Source organism: Clupea harengus, chromosome 6 (assembly GCF_900700415.2).
Source record: "Clupea harengus chromosome 6, Ch_v2.0.2, whole genome shotgun sequence".
NCBI lineage: Eukaryota > Metazoa > Chordata > Actinopteri > Clupeiformes > Clupeidae > Clupea > Clupea harengus.
In genome coordinates this window covers 12,456,253-12,474,351 of record NC_045157.1, presented here as the reverse complement: position 1 = coordinate 12,474,351, position 18,099 = coordinate 12,456,253, and the positions used below count along the sequence as shown (strand labels likewise).

Genomic DNA, 18,099 nt, shown 5'->3' with positions numbered 1-18,099 from the left:
AATCTCAGTTTTCTCTCACATCACATCACTTTTGTCTTTTTAAAGAGTAGAGGCAGTAATGGAAATCATTTACACTAAGCCAGAATGTCTGGAGTTGACATTGATGGTGACACCAGCACATTAAAATGGCATTTAAAAACAGGGGTGGACAGCGTGTAGACAGTGCACATTCATTTGCTCAAGATATCTTGTCATACACTACTAACTATGCATGACGGTAAACAGCACACACATTAAGGCAATGGTTCACCAGCACGTCCACATTCAGGGATCACATAGTATTGTGCTTGTGTACTCTAGCTGTCCAGACACACTGGACAGGTCTCTTACAGGACAGGACTCATTCTTTATACCTCGATTAGATTTTAATGAAAGCAATAAAGCATTTGAAACACAGAGAGAGAGAGAGAGAGAGAGAGAGAGAGAGAGAGAGAGAGCACTCCATATAACTCCAAGTAGGCAGGTACATAAATGGCAAATGTCTTTGGAGGTAAAATCCCCTAGCGGCTGCATGTTGACTGGCTGATGTTGACATGATGGCAGGAAAGCGTGTCTCTGAAGCTTGTCTGAAGCTTGTCAGTTTGAATGCTGAATGCTGAATGCTCTCTTGTTGTTCAATTGCAGTCTTCTCCAAAACCCTACAAAATGCAAAAAAAATACATGTTAGTTGTTGACAGTACAAGATATCAAAACCACAACTAAACCAAACATGTTCACTTAAGAGACACCGAAACGGATGTGTATCTGGAGCAATATATTAGCATTTTCAAACACTTTAACATTCTGACATATATAAATGAGGTTATTTCACACCAGTACAGATGATTCCAAAGCATGGACTAGCGTAAGCTAACAGTAACTCCCACTCTCCTCCACAACTCAGACACACACACACACACACGCACCACTGGGGAGAAAATCCCAGATTAATGTTTGACACGGCATGTGTGTTCAGACATTCAGACATGTTCTACTCTGGCCATCTGGTGCCATTCAGTGGGAGAGACTGGAATTTCCCCAGAGCTCATACAGGGTCATGCAACAGAAGGGAGGGGTGTCGCCAGACATGCTACATCACACCTTACTGCTTAAAAGACACACACACACACACAGCCACAGTGTCACACACACACAGACACAGTGTCACACACACGCACACACACACACACACACACACACACACACACACACACACACACACACACAAAGACAGATACACAAACATAATCACACACAAAGTGCATAACACTCCAAGGACATAAATACACAAAAACCCATACACACTGCCCCTGCCAAACACACTTGGCAACAAAACTTCTCTCTCTCTCTCTCACACACACTACACATGCCCCTACGCCTGACTACTGCTCTTGCGCAGGCCTCACTGGGTCATCAGAGAGCTGGGATTACTACAGCAGGGGTGTGATGTGACTGTGCAGGGGAATGAACAACGTCAACAACAAAACTTACAATTTACAGCAAACACACACAGGATTAAAGTTGGAATTGTAAACTGAGTTCTGATTTACTTTTATTTTTATTTTTGAATTAACAGTTTTTTTCCCTCTTATCATCAATTTGTACATATGATACCAATATAGGAGGGTATTTTTCATAACGCCCACCTTTTGACTTAAAAAACCCCAGAAATAATAAAATATAGCCTACATACATACCGTAAATATATTTACTGTTATAACTATGAAAAATATACACAATGGGTCGACATGCTGGAGGCGTTTAATAAAAGCAGTACTGTGAGGAAGATCCATACAGGGAAATCTGGGTACGAGAAATCTCCCTATTTTCTCCTCTAATCCTGCTTCTCGTTCGTCATCCATGGAATTCATGTGCAAGTGTCTGTACCTTCACTACCAGCCTTACAGAATTACATAATATAGAGCAGTTTTCTGCACAATTTAATCTCTCTAGGGTACTTGGCAGGACCTTTTCTCCATCAGTGTTCACCCTCTACCTCATTCAAGGCCCTTCTCTCTTTCTCTCCTCCTTTCGCTTTCTCTTTTTTTTTATTTTCCCTTGTTTCTCTCCTGCCTCCTCCCGCCCTAGGCCCTTAGACGGCATGCAGCTTATGCTAATGAGTGGCCTTTCATTCTCTCTCTCTCTCTCACACACACACACACATACACTCTCACCCACAGTCACACACTAGCATATCTTTAATGCTCATCCTAAAACGCTGCTCTTGAATGAGACCTCATGCACAAACTCCCACACACACACACCAAGATGCACAAACATATAGACATAAACTCATGGCAATGCCGTTTCTCTAACCTTTCACACACTTTTGCCTCTGCCTCCTCACAGATTTATACACTGAATACACACAGAGTTGTTTGAATGAAACACTTTTTTCCTGAGACTAATTCCGACAAAGCTGCAAAAACGTGTGACACAAAACATCTCTATCTCTGCAGCCAGTCGTCCGCAGGCATCAGTCCGAGTGTGTGTGTGCATGTGTGTCACAGACATGTGTGACGTGTTTGTGTGTTTGCGTTGTGATTTGGGGATGTGGGAGAGTGAGGGGTCTGAGACTCAGAGAGGGTGGCTGAGCGAGGGAGAGCTCCCCGCTGAATAAGAAAGAGCCAGTTAGACGCATTGTTCATGGTTGAAAGTGAACTTGCAGAGAGGGTATAGTGTGTGTGTGTGTGTGTGTGTGTGTGTGGGGAGGGGGGGGGGGGGGGGTTGTGTGTGTGTGAACAGGGGAGGGGGACCTGTTTACTAAAGTCATAGGGAGGGACGGGGGTCTGGCTGATGAATATAAAGTGCTACTCCGAAGGCTGACATTCCCAGGCTCCCTCTTTCACACAGACACACACTCGAACACACATGCACACACACACACACACACAGGCAGCTGCGGGGGGAAGCGGGCTGACTTCTCTCAGACACTTTGACAGCCTCGGCCTTTTCAGTAGCACATTGCTGAGCCAGCCGGCCGCGCTCCCCTAGCAACAACACACACACACACACACACACACACACACACACACACACACACACACACACACACACACACACACACACACACACACACACACACACAAATGCCCGCTAACCCCTCTCTCCTTCCCTCCTTCTCTCCCTCTCACTCCTGCATCCCAGAGACGACCAGGGGCCACAGGAGGGAGGGTGAGAAGGAGAGGAGGAGAGAGAAAGGGAGTGGGGAGGGGTGGAACACAAAACAGAAGTGGATTAAGAAGCACCCCCTGCTCTGACTCTACCCCACCAGACGTCGGCTGCAGTGAACTTGAACTTGATTGAGATCCTCGTTTTCAGCCGTGCTAATGAGATTACTCCTACCTCCTGATATCATTAAAAAACAATCCATTTCTAAGGTGCCATCTCGGCCTCACAGTGAGGAAACACCAGTTCAAAAACAATCAGTGGGCAAAATAATAAACAAAGGAGTCTAGCTGTTTAGTTTTTTCAAAGAACACTTCCAATCTGAATACATACTGACAAGTCCTGAAAGCAAATACCACATTAACTTGTTAGCTACTTGTGGAACTCCAAGTCATAAAAAGAATCCAAATGTACTAAGCTTATTGAAATATATATGACCCGGGAATATAAAATAGAGTACATTTTAATCACAACCATATCTCAAGGTCCTTTTGTAATAGAGGGGTCATGTTGGAGGGGAAGTAGAAGTTTAAGTGTTCCCTAGTCTCCCCTCTCATTTTTAAATCTCTCTCCCTCTCTCTCTCTTTCTAGCTCACTCTCTTTCTCTGCCTGATCTCCCTCCCTTGCATAAAAAGCATAATTGCTGTTCAATTTATTTCCTGCCTTTAGGATTTGGCAAAAGTCAGAGGTCCTGTCTAATTTTCCACTGCTTTATCACAAAGTAACGTGCAATAACTCTTCAATTGGCCGCGGATCCCATTACTCAAAAGTCTGTCTCACCACTCTCAGTAACAAGGGGCCGCATAAAGACATCCACAGGAGACAGAGGAAAAGCGTACAGCGTCTCTGGGAGATGCCTCAGAAGGAAGGGGTCATACTTCTACAAAGGCTAGTTTCTCAAGCATATTGCTGGTGTGAGATGCCAAGCAAGTGATTTTGCCACTGTGTACTCGGCCATCCAGTGGAAATCAATGGCTTGGATTGGGCCTTCAGCACAGCAAAACAACCCTTTCTGCCATGACACTAGCTAAAAACAACAACAACAAAAAACCCACTCTAACTGATTGGCATCTGCGGCACATCCACACCAGGCCCAGGCCAGAGTCACCTGCCGTGTGGGGGCCGCCTCCCTTAGTGGGCGGAAAGTGAGCCAGAACCAGGCCTGGGAATCCCCAGCCGCCAGCCTTTCACCAGCACACCAGCAGAATAGATGAAAAAAGGGGAGGTTGGAGGGGGGGGGGAGAAACCGTCTGAAAGCTCCCCTGTTGACGCTACAAAGCTGAGAACAACCCTTCTGCGGATAATCTCGCTTAGCCCCAGATTAAGAATGAATCTGCAGCTGAGCAATCCGCACCGGGGGTCGTATCATTCACAGAAAAACACACCGTCTACTTTAAACAAACACCGTGAAAGCAGGTTTTTTTTTTTTTTTCTCTCTTTTGTTGATGCGGTTGCTACATGCATAACTAACGGAAGATGGTGTGGGATTGTGGGCCAGATAGACTGGAGGTGTTTTGAGAAACCAGTGCTGGCTCTTTCATGAACCCTTTTGTGACAGTGCTCTCTGTTCCCGTCTCTGCTCCTTACCAGATACAGCACTTGACCTGGCGGTCTATGGAGCAGCTGGTGACGATTAAATGCATGAAATGAACTCATTTTGAAGGTTGTAGCCAAGGTCTCATCTGATAGGAAGAACATTTTCTCATCAAAAGGATTTTTTTTTTTTACATTTTTCAATAGCTGTTCTATTTTTGAATCTTCAAATAGCATCACAAAATCGGTAGAAGATCTGGTCTCATTTAATACCTTGCCAAAGTGTTAAAAGCCTTCCTGCAAAACAATGCAAATTTGCCAATTTTTATACTGTCTTCCTTAAAGATGTTTTGTTTTCTCCATAAATCTCAAGAAAGGGCCTGATGGTACATGTTTATTGAGGACAGCAAACAACAAGCTGTTAATGTATGATCTTTTGCGTAAAAAAGCCAGAACGATGCCATGCGAAAAAAGCCCTTTAATGGCTGCCATACATGTCTGTCTGCCCATTGCGTCCTACCCAGATGCTAGACTCCGGTTGGCCTGTGCTATTCACATGCCAGCTGCTGATTCACAGTCACACACACAGGCAGACAGTAATGCCCCTCCCCCCTCACACACACACACACCGACACAGAAATGCACACACGCAGACACAGGCACATGTGTACACCATCACTCTGCGATGCTCACACAGACACATACGCACACCGTACCCGCCATCTTTATCTTGATTCCCATGTTCTTTCTAGAATATCCACACGTGTCTCTTTGAATTAACTCATCTTGATCTGTGAGAGCGCCAAACGTGCTCTCTTTTTTCCCCACCTTCCCTCCCTCTCTCTCTATCCTCCTCCCTCCTGCTCTCTCGCTCAAGGTAAAGACACTGTAGCTCAAGTTCAAACATGGCGTCTCGTTTAGGGCCATTTAAGGATTTTTTTCTTCTTCTTTCTTTTCCTCCAGTGACCCTTTCCCTACATTTCTCTCCCTCTTTCGCACACAGCACATATCGCTCCCATCGTCATGGGCTGTCTTGCATACATTATCTCCTTTTCTCTCTCGCGCTGGTCTTTTGTTTTGCGTGAAATACTGTCTTTACCCCCAGTGCAAACTTCCCCCATCTGTCTCTCTGGTTTTCAGTGTGTCTGCTCCTTCTTTATGCAGGTAATATATTGTAATGTTGATTTAATTAATTGCGCTCCCCACCGCTGTGACTGGACAGCGAGGGGACAGCTAGTCTCCGTCTGGTCACCTCGTCCAAAAAGGGACATGGTTTAAGCACATTTTAGGGGGAAAACTACAATACTGAGGGAAAGTGTAGCATGATTGGGGGTTTGCGTGAATGGCTATGATATGCAATGTTTTATGGAAGATAGTGTTGTGTTTTTGTATATAGGATGTGTGTATGTGATCCTGCTAAAAAATGCATTGAGGATGTTTTCGGCTGAAGCGCCAACTGATATTGCACTCCACGAATCACTAGAAAAACAACTGTGTGCTGGGATTAAAAATGCAAATAAATGCATAACGGAGTAAAGTAAATGCCGTTAAATGTATGATGTGTGTGCAGTGTATATGCGACTGCATGGCAACTGCTTCAATTAAGCTCACTGTACATACTCCATATGTCACATTCATCATTTATGGTTGATGAAAAGCCTGTCCATTAAAATGCAACATCATTTACATACACCATAATGTAGAGAGAGAGAGAGAGAGAGAGAGAGATGAACACACTCACAAATACATGACAGCGAGAGAGAGAGAACACTACAAAGAGGCCCTCTATTCTTTGTGATACTTTTGGGGGCTTTGACGCCAATTTAGGCATCTGGTTCTGTCTGGTCGGCAGCATCTTTCCCACCCTACCCTGTCTCCCCCTGAGCCTCTGCCAGCATACGTGCAGACAATGGTGGGAGCGGGATTGTGGTCCCTGCTAAAGTAGCCCCCCCCCCCACCTCCTCTGCATAATGCCACCATTGTAGCAATGGGAGTGGGGAGAGGAACCATAATGCTGATGCCATGCGCTGTTTACTAACACACACACACACACAGAGTATAGACATGGATGCATGCACTTGCACAAAACACACACACACCCACACACACAGCTACATTTATCTGATGGCCATAACATGCACCTGAACCCCATGGACTAAAATATATGCTTCCGCTTGCATACATTTTTGTGCAGATTTTGTATATTCTGTTTGCATTTCAATATGCACATCACAGAATGTCCAAAATGACTGAACTGCACTCAAGCACCCATCAAATGAAATGTCAAGGCCACAGCTCAAAAGCCATTCTTACTTATATTCTAATGGACTTGTACTTGAACTTATGTATATATGTCATTGAACCAACAATGAACCAATAGAATAGAAATAATAGAAATAGAAGAGAAATAAATGGAGAGGAAAAGGAGATGTAGAACAATGCCATTAACTCAATTTATGCTATGTTCCATGTGCATCTTTAAAAAAGATCAGCTTTAGCAGCTTCAACCCGGAGGTGTCTCATGTTGGTTCTCATCTGTGCAATTTTTCACTGTGTGTAAATTAGTGAAATATCACAGATATACAACATTAGTTTAACACTACACTAATATCACTAATAAGGCTACACCTTATTCCTTCCAATCACTGCTTAAAATGCACGAAACGTGGAAATAGTCATTTACATATTAGGGGCAGACAATCCGCATCTACGCAGCAGAATGCATGGTAGAGCACATAATTAACACTTTTCAGGATATGCCTAACATAATTTAGCATTACCATCTGACAAGCATTTATTCACTATGCGTACTGACACAAACACACACACACACACACACAAGGCCAGATGCAGTCACCTAGAATCACACAGCCAGTATCTTCTGCAGTATTCATATTAATGATAGGACTAAGAATTTACCAACATAACATGCGTTTACCAACATACAAGCAACATACTATCGCCACCAGTTCATACGCGAGAATATTAATGAAGGATCTGGAGCGCCAAGCCCAACCCCATAACCGCCCGTTATTCCCCTTCACGTTTCTTTCTCAGTGGCGCACGCGCGGTTGTTTATGCAGACGTTTTTCATTAGGCCTTGAGAAATACAAATGAGGCTAGTGAAGGCCACTCCCCCCTTATGGTTTGAGATGCCGTCTAATTAAAAGCTCGCCATTAAAGGTACAGTAAATGAGAGAATGACGGTTTTTTTCTTCGGAAGACAGACTTGTATACACCACAAAACATTATGTGTTCAACTGGTCATTTTTGGTCTATTTTCAAACATCCTGAAAAAAGCCCATTGCAGCCATGTATTTTTCTAATATAGCCTAATGCCTTATAGTTCAGACAATAGGCTACGGTAATCACTTGCTAAATGATAGTTCTCTGTGAATTTAGCTTGTGATTCCACATAAATGGTCATGATCTGTACTATTGAACTGCACATTTAGTTCATAACGTTTAGAAATGGCATGAGATGTCTTATATAGCATGCAGTGTGTGTGTGCGTGTATCTGCAGGCCTCTTTATTGTGTAATTTTAAGCCAGTGCAGAAAAGAGCCGTCTGCTAAGGCGCTGCTGTTCCTTTAATAAGGGGCTCGGCCTTCTCGGCTCGTTTCTATGCAATTATGTTAATATGAGGATCCTGTCTGGTCTTTTTCATTAACGGCTGGGGTTGCATCATTGTTTCCTTTATTTGCAATCTCTGTGAAGCAAATCCACTAGCAATGCTTAGCATGCAGTGATTTTCTGTAAGAGCAAAGATGGACTGTATAGCAAGTAATCTTTTTGAAGATGGCTATGTACATTTTTCTAGCAAGGGCTAATGACTAAATTCGTGCGTTAATAGGTTAGAAGGATGACTGCTAATGTGCACCGTTTTCATTTTTTAAGGACAACGGTTTCAAACAAAACAGACAAGGTTCCTCGGTCAGTAAGTATGCGAATGATTTCTATTCTTCGGTGTAGATTAATATGGTACATTACGATATCGAGGGATTTGGTGATTTTCCGATGACGCATTAATCCATCCCACCATTTCCCCCCTCGTTCGAGTAGGCACGCTAACGCTCGTCTGAACAGCTATTACAGTTGCAGCATATCTCTCAACCAAACCTGAGACTGAGTCTCTCTTCATCACCTTCACCAGGGTTCTCCCCTGCGCATATCTTTCCCCCCCCTAACGTAATCGTTGACGTTACATTTTTCATACCACAATGAATCTATAATATGTCCAAGGACCTCTTGGCATTGAACGAACATCAGATGAACATGAATGTACTATTAATTTCAATTGTAGACGATGTGTAGATAGTTTTGACATGGCGTGACCAGGGGCTCGGTGTTCTAAATGTTTTCATTAAAAAAGCATTTTATAAACGACCACATGCCTAAATAAATAAATGTGAAATGCAGAAATAAGCATTTACTTTATAGAATATGTAAAATGATGAGAATAGTCTTATCTCTGGGTGGCCTTGGATAAATCACTTGAGAGGTTTAGTGTCAATGTAATGTTCTAATGTAATATTACTCTTTAGGCTATATTGTTTGAAAGAACCACTATACTCAGAGGAGCACAGTTTTAACATTACAATCAGCCATCCATCCATCTTTTAAAAACGCATATTTCAGCCAAATTCTGTCAAGTAACGGTTTAACCAGCTACGTGTCGAGGAAATAAAAGATTTAGCCAAGATACACAAAGAAGGGGACATTGTAGGGCGTATTTAGAGTGTGTATGTGTATTTGTGTAAGCAAGTGCACCCGTGTATGTGTGTATTGGCTTGTGTGTATACAGTATGCATGTGTGTTTATAATGCATACATGAATACATAAAAAAGTATGTGTGACACTTTATATGTGTGTATACATACGGTACGTGTGTGTGCGTGTGTGTGTGTCTGTGTCTGTGTCTGTGTTTCTATTTACATGAAATAATTTAGTGCACTGAGCAAACCTCGTCTTGATACAGTCAGATAGTTTGCATTTGTAACGACGATTTGTAATTATCAAGATGAGATTAGCTGAAATGAGCAGGCATCACCGCGAGAGACTGGTTTAGGTGGTGGAGGTGCAACGTGGGGTTGGGGGGGGGGGGTTGGGTGATGGTGTCGAAACCATGGCAAAGAAAAAAGTTGATGGTGTATCCTACCTCATGCCAACACAGCCATTTTAGTTAGGGCAGGCGTGAGTCTTCATCAAGATGGCTTCTGGAGCAGGCTCAGCCAGCCTAGCTGTAGCATTACAGTTCCCCTTCCCCTGCTGAAAGACGCCAGGAGCGTGGAAACCAACAGCCTCTTTGTCCCCACATTGGCACCAGGGCTGGAGCTTGTCCTTATTTTTCGCACCCCTTTCTTTCTTCCATCCTCCCGGGGGCACAGATGGCACCGAAGGCTTCCGTTGATGGAGGGGAGGGGCAAAGGGGTGTGTGTGTGTGTCTGTGTGTGTGTGTGTGTGTGGTGGGTGTTGGTAGAAGGAGTGTAAGAGGGTGACTATTATTTCTTTTGGACGATTGTGCCATTCACCCCACCTCCTTCCCTTCCTGCCTTCTTCTTCCCCTCGAGCCCCCAGAGTAGGTGGCAGGCGGACACTGGGAGGAAACAGGAAAATACAGCACAACAAAAAAACCTTTTATTACTGCCAAAACGGATGCCATGGCAACTACCATATAATCTTTCTTTTCAAAAATACGAAATACGGGCAAATTAACTGTAATTCCTTTGTAGTTGTCGCTACAGCACAGTATCATCACAATAAGCAGCTCGAAGCGGAGAAAAAAAAAGCGACTTTGGCAGATGATTATTTTGAGGATACCACTTGTGTGATGTGGATTAACCACAAAAAGTGGGTGTCTGCATGCACTTAGCTTTCAATGACCCTCTAATGCCCCAAACCTTGATTGATTGATGATTTAAAAAAATCAAGATCGTCTAAATCAATATAAAAAAAGGACTGGATGGACATACGTACAGTGAGAGTAATAAAAATGGTTCTGGACCAACGTGACCAATAAGGCCGGTTTGTGTGAGCCATCACGGTCACACATCTCCTTCATCAAGGAGAGAACAATTCAGACCGATTTTGTATACGTGTCCATAAATTGGGAAATATAACAATCATGATGATTATTCATCATGCATGAGTGACTTTTGCATGTACAGTATCATAAACCTGCCAAATTAGGTGGCTCACTGTTCAGTGTACTTCGTAAATCGGGTAGTTGCAGCAGTCCCCCAATCCAGTATGTATGTGTGTGCGTGTGTGTGTCTGTAGGTTTTTTGGGGGTTTAGAGATTGCTTGAATATCTGTTGGTATTGTGGGTGTGTTGGTGGGGCGCAGACAAACAATACAAAACAAAACAAATCAAAGCAACAGAAAATAACGCAGAGAGATGAAACGGACAATGCGGTCTGTGTAAACAAAGCAAGCGCTGAGGAGCAAAGTCCCCACGCTGTCGTCGTCAAAGACTGAGTTTTTCATCCCTCTCCTGCTTTCTCTCTCTCTCTCTCTCTCTCTCTCTCTCTGTCTCTCTCTCACTGCCTATCAGTCTAGATCATTCTCTCCCTCTCTTTCTTTCAGCTCAGCTCAAAGTGAACGGCAGCTTCTGAACCTGCTGCTGTGCCAATCTGGGTCATGATACAGCCACTGGCAGAGATATTACAGGATGCTTTTTGCCGTTCATCATCCCCTTCACCTGTTTCTAGTGCAGAGCATGGCTAGTGTAAGTAGTCGTTAGTATCTCAGTCCTTAACTGTTAGGTGTCTTTCTGAACAGTGTTCTTTAAAGACTTGAGTTTTGTTATCATGAACACAAGAACACAGTAGGCGCTGCTGTATTGGTGCATGTCATGAGGGTGCTAACTCACCATGTAGGCCTGCTGCTGTTAGGCTCGGTGCCGTTACAGATGTCGTTGATGGGGGATTTGGACCGTACCTAGGCAATAACAGACACACACAAAAAACACATATATAGGCATGTATATGTTTTGAGCACCTGACCTTAATCTATAACCATATTGCATTTATTGGGGGACGTTCATTTTGATCCTTAATATTCCTCATGCATGTTTGTGTAAGCAAATGAAAACAACTCCCTACTGTGCCATCCCATAATGAAATTTGAACACGTCCTTATAAGCGACAGATATAGAGTATAGGGCGCTACTTACACAAAAGCACAATATTGCTTTTTGGCGTAACAGCACTGAAACACCAGGCACCACGGCTCAACACCCACTGCATGCATCCAATGCTACAGCTGGATGGTTTTAAGGTGGAGTTCAATTACATTTCAGAGATGAGTTCAATTAAGCACTTCCACCGTTGTATGCTGTTGACTTTCTCCTCTTGGCGAGAGAGAAGCTCAAATGTGTTAAAAGGCTAATTTTGTGCATTTGGAAAGGGAAATCCTAGGCTTGTGCTGCCGTCCTAGTCATGCCACTTTAAGGGCCTAGTTCCTCCATCCACCTGTATGCCTATATCATCTTTCTTATTTTTCTTATTATCTATAGAGAGAATCAATAGATGAGAATAATTCAAGACATTTCAAGATTTTTTTTTACTTAACTAATACTGAAAGGAAGAACTAGGTATGACCAACTGTTTTTAAGAAAGAAAAATAGGCAATGTGCAACAGGGAAAAAAAACGTCTTTCTGACCAATTTCCTTACATTTGCCTCTACCTCTGAATTATTCTATTCTACTAACTATAGCCTGCACCTGAGGTTGAAGCATAATTGGACGCGGTACAGCCTAGGTCGATGTGTTATTACACACAGAATTAGGATCACACGTTGGAATTAAGCAATTTATAAACGCTGGATTGAGAATATTTTGTAATGGCTGGTGACAAGAGGATGACCACTGAATCTTAAAATCCTCTTGTAACCTGTCTGATCGTGGGAAAACTGTGTTCGGACTTTTCACAGTCCAGTCAAACTCCCTGAATCAAACCAATTAGCCAGAGCTCCGCTCCAGACATTGAGAGAGACGCCTTCCTTTGAAGGCTGCTGTAGGGCCTATTGCTGCAAGTGGTTATTGGTTGAATGTAAATGGATTCCCGGATTGAGTCCTCGAGGCTCGGCTATTGCACTCGTCTTTTGAGTTTTAGCTATGGGTAGCTTGAAGGGCCGTGTCTCAGTTCCGCCTTAAGAGGGTCTTCGTGTCGTTTAGAAAAATTAAAATAAAAAAGAATTGTTTCTGCGTGGTGGGATAATGGTTCGCTATAACTACAGGGGCTACATTTGCATTTTCTTTAGCAATTATGAGGCTACTATTCTAAATCATGGGGGTATGTTTATTGTCACATAATGCCCTCTGAAATGTATTTAATAAAACCTTGGCATTCGACTTTCAAATAAAAGCGGGTGTTGCAGCGGTTAGGACTGGTGTAATTACTGAAGATGCTCAATGCCTCTGAACATAAATAGCACGCTTGAATAAAGAGTGGAGGCATGCTTTTAGTTGTTTGCGTGCGCGTGTCTGTTGTTAGTTTTTCATCATTTATAGGCCCAATTCGGAATACATGTTTAATTCAATGGTAGAGCGAAATCTTATACAACAGTCACGCCTGTAGTCCATTATTTGAGTGGGAACTTGCCGATTAGACAATTAGAGCTAAACTGGGGTCAGAGGTTGACTAAATAGGAGGGAACGCTCTATAAGAGCTGGCGGTTTTACACTACTGCAAACCCCGATATATCAAATGTATACACTACATCTGCGAATATAACGTGTCATATTGTTTACAAATCTAGAACACACTCGCACCTTGACCAGGCATTAAGCACTGCCATCTATTCAGCCAACAGTTTGAGTGGAGAAAGAAATATTTTCTAAATACATTTCATCGCATTGAAGTCTAGTCAGTGAATATAGTCATTTATATATGATTTCAGATGACGTAAATTATCTTAGACTATTCATAAATTAGGCTAATCCACACGTTTGGTAGCCCACGGCGACTGAAAGCTGGCACAGGTTAGGCTGTCTCTCAGGTGAAATTTTCGACTTTAACTGTCGAGAATGCACGAGAATATTTTAGTTTGTTTTTTTAGCAACTTCATTTTATGTGATATGACATTACAGACAAAGTTACAACTCACCTTTGTAGTTAGCTTCAGACTGGCCCGAACATGCTCATTTGTTCTTGGTATTTTGGAAAACCATTCGTCCAAATCGCTGTTTTGGGATGCCATTTCTACTTTCGGTGATCTAGCTTTATGACGATAGATTATCACTCATACAGCTAGATAACCAAAGATAGTAACCGACTTCCTTTTTATCCACAAAGCCTGGCAACGCATTGCCAGCGCCTGACCTGAAGGGATAAACAAATCAAATGTATAACTCATATAACACATATTAAGTACGGTCCTCACACTGATTACATATAGATGCACTCCGTCATATGTATCTGTTTCAGAGACTTTTCCCCATGCTCTCCTTCCTACTGAAGTCAATTAATATCAATAGCAGAATGATACCGTGCAAATATGAGAAGAAAATAATTAAATTGTATAAATATTAAGTGCATGATTATTGTAGCATAACCCCCCCCCCCCCCCCCCCCCCCTCTCTCTCTCACACACACACGTATATTTAGTAAAAAACTGACCCTGATAGCACGGCACATTTACAAGCCCTCATCTCAGTGTTACGCGATAGGCCTCTCGACCATGGCCTCGCAGCCCTCATCCTAGACTGTACCTGTGCACGGTGAGAGGGCTTCGTGTTCACAACTCGGCGGCGCTAACCAAGGAATATTCACCATAAGTGAGAAAGCAGAGTCTCTTTAGATCAGAGAGAAATACTAATAAATTACTAGGCATTCGCAACGCATTCATACCGGTTGCTTAGATTTCGCCGGCCTCAACACCTCCAGACAGTATCCTAGGCTATATGAATGGTGAAAAGGACTACAAATCGTTAAAAAACGATGTCAAACAACTAGCCATATTCTATTATTTGATTAATAACTTAACAAGTTTATATAATCAGCTAAGTATAGTGTAGTATTTACTGTAAGTAGCCAGCGTATTTTTTGAATACCCATGTGGCTTAGTAGGCTATAACTTTCACCCCAAAGACCACCATGACTCACCATAATGACCATTAAGTAGCCTGCAAAAGGGTCGAATACTGACACTTGGACTATTATTAGGTACAGATTTTTATTATCAACAAATGCTGCGATGACATATAAACAGAAAAGCCTTTCATTTTACAGGCCACTGCCACTCGCTCACACATGTTCTTTCAATAATTTCAGTTGCAGCAGGAGAAGCAACGCAGAGGCCTGTTAAACATAACGTCCATCTCATGCAAATACTCAATCACGCGCGCTAATAACCATCTAATGAACTCACGTTTCTGTTTCATACGTCTGACGTCACATAGTTTAATTGCTCTCCTTTGCTACTTGTGTTACCGTAATGACCCCAATCACACTTCAGTTTGCAATTTTCATTTGAAATTGGCTTTAAATCCGTCATTTGTTGTTTGGATATTAGCATATACTTGCTCACATGGAATAGTGGAAAATATATAAAGAATAGGCTATTAAATGAAGAAAAAAAAAGACTTTAGGTTTATCTTGATGATTCTGCAAGATTGCTCATAATGCATGAATGCAACACCAAAACTGCTCTATAGAGTATAGATAGATGTATTCAGACAGTGATGAAGACGCATAGGCCTTGGTCTATATAACGAGAAAAAAACGTGTCAGTAACATGCTAAGGCTGTTGTGGGCCCTTGTAACTTTGAAGGCCACAGCGCAATTAGCCTGTATCACAGAGAAATTACGAGCCCGTGAATTAAAAAAAGACAATGTATAAAATGAGGATATACCCACATCATCACGATGAACTAAAACAATATTTACACATACTTGATATGTCTACGCATAGGCTACATGTTATTTCTATAGGCTCAATCTTTCAATCTCCAAGAGTGGGCCTATAGAATAGCTATAACAAAAACTATCAAAAAGTATATTAAAGGCGATTATGATGCGTCCCAGGCTTTTTGTCTGGTGTATTTAAACCCCATTGCCACCTCCATTTTTGGAGTTTGATTGTGGTACAGGTGCCCCCCGAGAAGGAGAGCGCAGAAGCGCCCACTGAACTTGGCCTTGCAGGCTGGTCGAAGCGAGAGACGCGTCAAAGCGCTGGTTGTTAAGAAATTGGAGATCTATTAAAAGGCTTTACCGGGGAACTTTTGAAAACGACAGCCTCCCTTCAAAACAAAATTCACAAGTAGGTCACGGCACATAATGAATACAAAAGATTAGCTATATATTACAAAAAAGTGCCAAATCAGAACGATCTGGGATTATGTCTAAATTCGAGACGCTGCTTACTTTTTGTACGATGAAATGTTTATTCCACTCCGTTAAGACTGTATGATCAACCAGGCGACGGGTTGAGGGGCTCCATTGTGGATGCTGTAGCCGAGAGCGTACCATCTTGATGGGTTACCAGAACAATTTTAGGCTGCTGGTAGTAGGAATCATCCAACAGCTTCAACTACAAGACATGGATCAGCTGCTGGGGTTTCTTGACAAGCGCAGAGGGTGTTCAGTCAACGAATGCTAATGTTTCAACGATCCATGTTGAAGTAGCAGTTTATTTCCAAGATGGGGAATTCTTCCCGGTAGGTCTACGCACAGTATTTGCTCCTAACTGCGAGTCGGCCTCAACCCGTGACACAAATCATCTTCGCGCTTACCCGGTCCCCAATCAATTCCCGTGGTGCCGAGAGCCGATGTTCGCTGCTACTTGCCACCACGCCTGTGATGCTCGCACTGCCTTCTGAGCCTCTAGTTTCTCTCCTTAATGCTTCCTCCTCAGCCAGCTCTCGCCTGCAGTGACGTCACTTCGACAGCAGGCTGGCGAGTGACCAATCACAGATACAGACTGGAGAGAAATCTCTTTCTTTCTGTCCTTCTCCGTTTGTGTGTTTTGCGCGCGTGTGCGACCTAGTTGGGGGAGTGTGTGTGTGTGTGTGTGTGTGTGGTTGGTTGAGTGAGTGAGTGAGAGAGAGGGAGATGAGGGGGTTCGTGTTTTTCGTCTGTGTGTATTAGTAAGAGTTTCATAATCCTTTTTGTACCCATCTAACCTTGGTAAATTACTACATGTTCTCCTTTGATATCAATGGTGAATGCTCATAGTTTATAATTCCAAAGCATTTAATAACACATTTTCATAGTCTTTGTTTAATTTAAATTCTGTTTAATTTTGTTTTTATTTTGCTACTTTTGTTTAAAGGTGTGGACCCTATCTTCATGTGTATTTTTGTTTGGCCCACTTATAGTTTTATCTGGAAGTCACTTTGGTAGATTTACATAATCAAAATGCTGAATGATTAATATTTGAACTGTATCTGTGATCTGACTGATCTGGCTTATATTGTAATTAAAGATTTGCGATAGCAACACATCGTTGTGGCATCAGGCAAAGCCTTCAGTGTAAAGAAGAGCTAGGATAAAGACATGCGGTGACGAAAGACCGTGGCGATATGAACTGCATCCATGTAGCAATTATATTCAATATATTAAATGCAAATGCTACTACAACAGGGAGAATCAGGCATATAATCCGTTTTCATAATCGTGTGTAACTCCATCAAATTCAGTTCGAAAGTGAGATAACTAAAGGCTAAGGATCGTCAGTCGATTTGTATGAATAGGCTGAGGATTTTGTCTGTCTGTTGTTTTTAAAGTTATAGGCAAATATGCTGTTGAATCACGTAAAAAAATAAAATATATATATATAGAGAATTTCTGACTACTTAGAAAATCCTTGTATCATCACCACAGAGGAACACACTGTTCAATGTCCAACTATTGTGAGAACGCTGTATTTGCTGGACTACATTAGACCCACTCGAGATTTCGGGGCACGCATGATTCAATTATTTGGCACATGCACTTTACTCATTTAAACTAGAAACTTGCATGGATTTCAAGACATAGGTTACTGTCATCTCTTCACCACTTTGTAGTTCTGTTTGGCCACACAAACGTTACAGTTTTATCGGACTAGCCTCCGAGAAAACGCCGAAACTAAATATTCGTTTTCTACATAAAAACATCCAGCTTTTGCATCCTCATCCTGACATCTAACGGTGCATAGGGAATTGTCCGTAATTAAACAGCATGCATTTGGAGAAACCAATCAAGCTCAGACAAGCTGTGCCGTCATTAGCCGGTTCTCATTGGCCGCAAGTCACAGAGAAGCAAATCACGAAGAGACTGCTAAAATGTTTCTAAATATTCGAAATGTACTGTGACGTTCAGTTGGATTTTCTTGCAAACGGACTTCGGATTGTTTAGGTTTAAACATTGTTTCAGTTTTGCAAGCACATGAGTCCTTCCTCTCAACTTTCTTTCAGCAAATATAGTTCAGTTGTT

At 42.4% G+C, this 18,099-nt stretch overlaps 1 long non-coding RNA gene across 1 annotated transcript; it reads right to left on the bottom strand.

Annotated features, from left to right (window-relative positions):
* Window positions 1-589: 589 nt before the first annotated feature.
* Window positions 590-16,595, bottom strand: LOC116220789. The gene is made up of 5 exons (XR_004163865.1): window positions 16,048-16,595; window positions 13,790-14,004; window positions 11,552-11,619; window positions 9,839-10,276; window positions 590-638 (listed from the first exon to the last, which is right to left on the bottom strand). It is a non-coding gene; the product is annotated as an uncharacterized LOC116220789 (long non-coding RNA).
* Window positions 16,596-18,099: the final 1,504 nt, after the last annotated feature.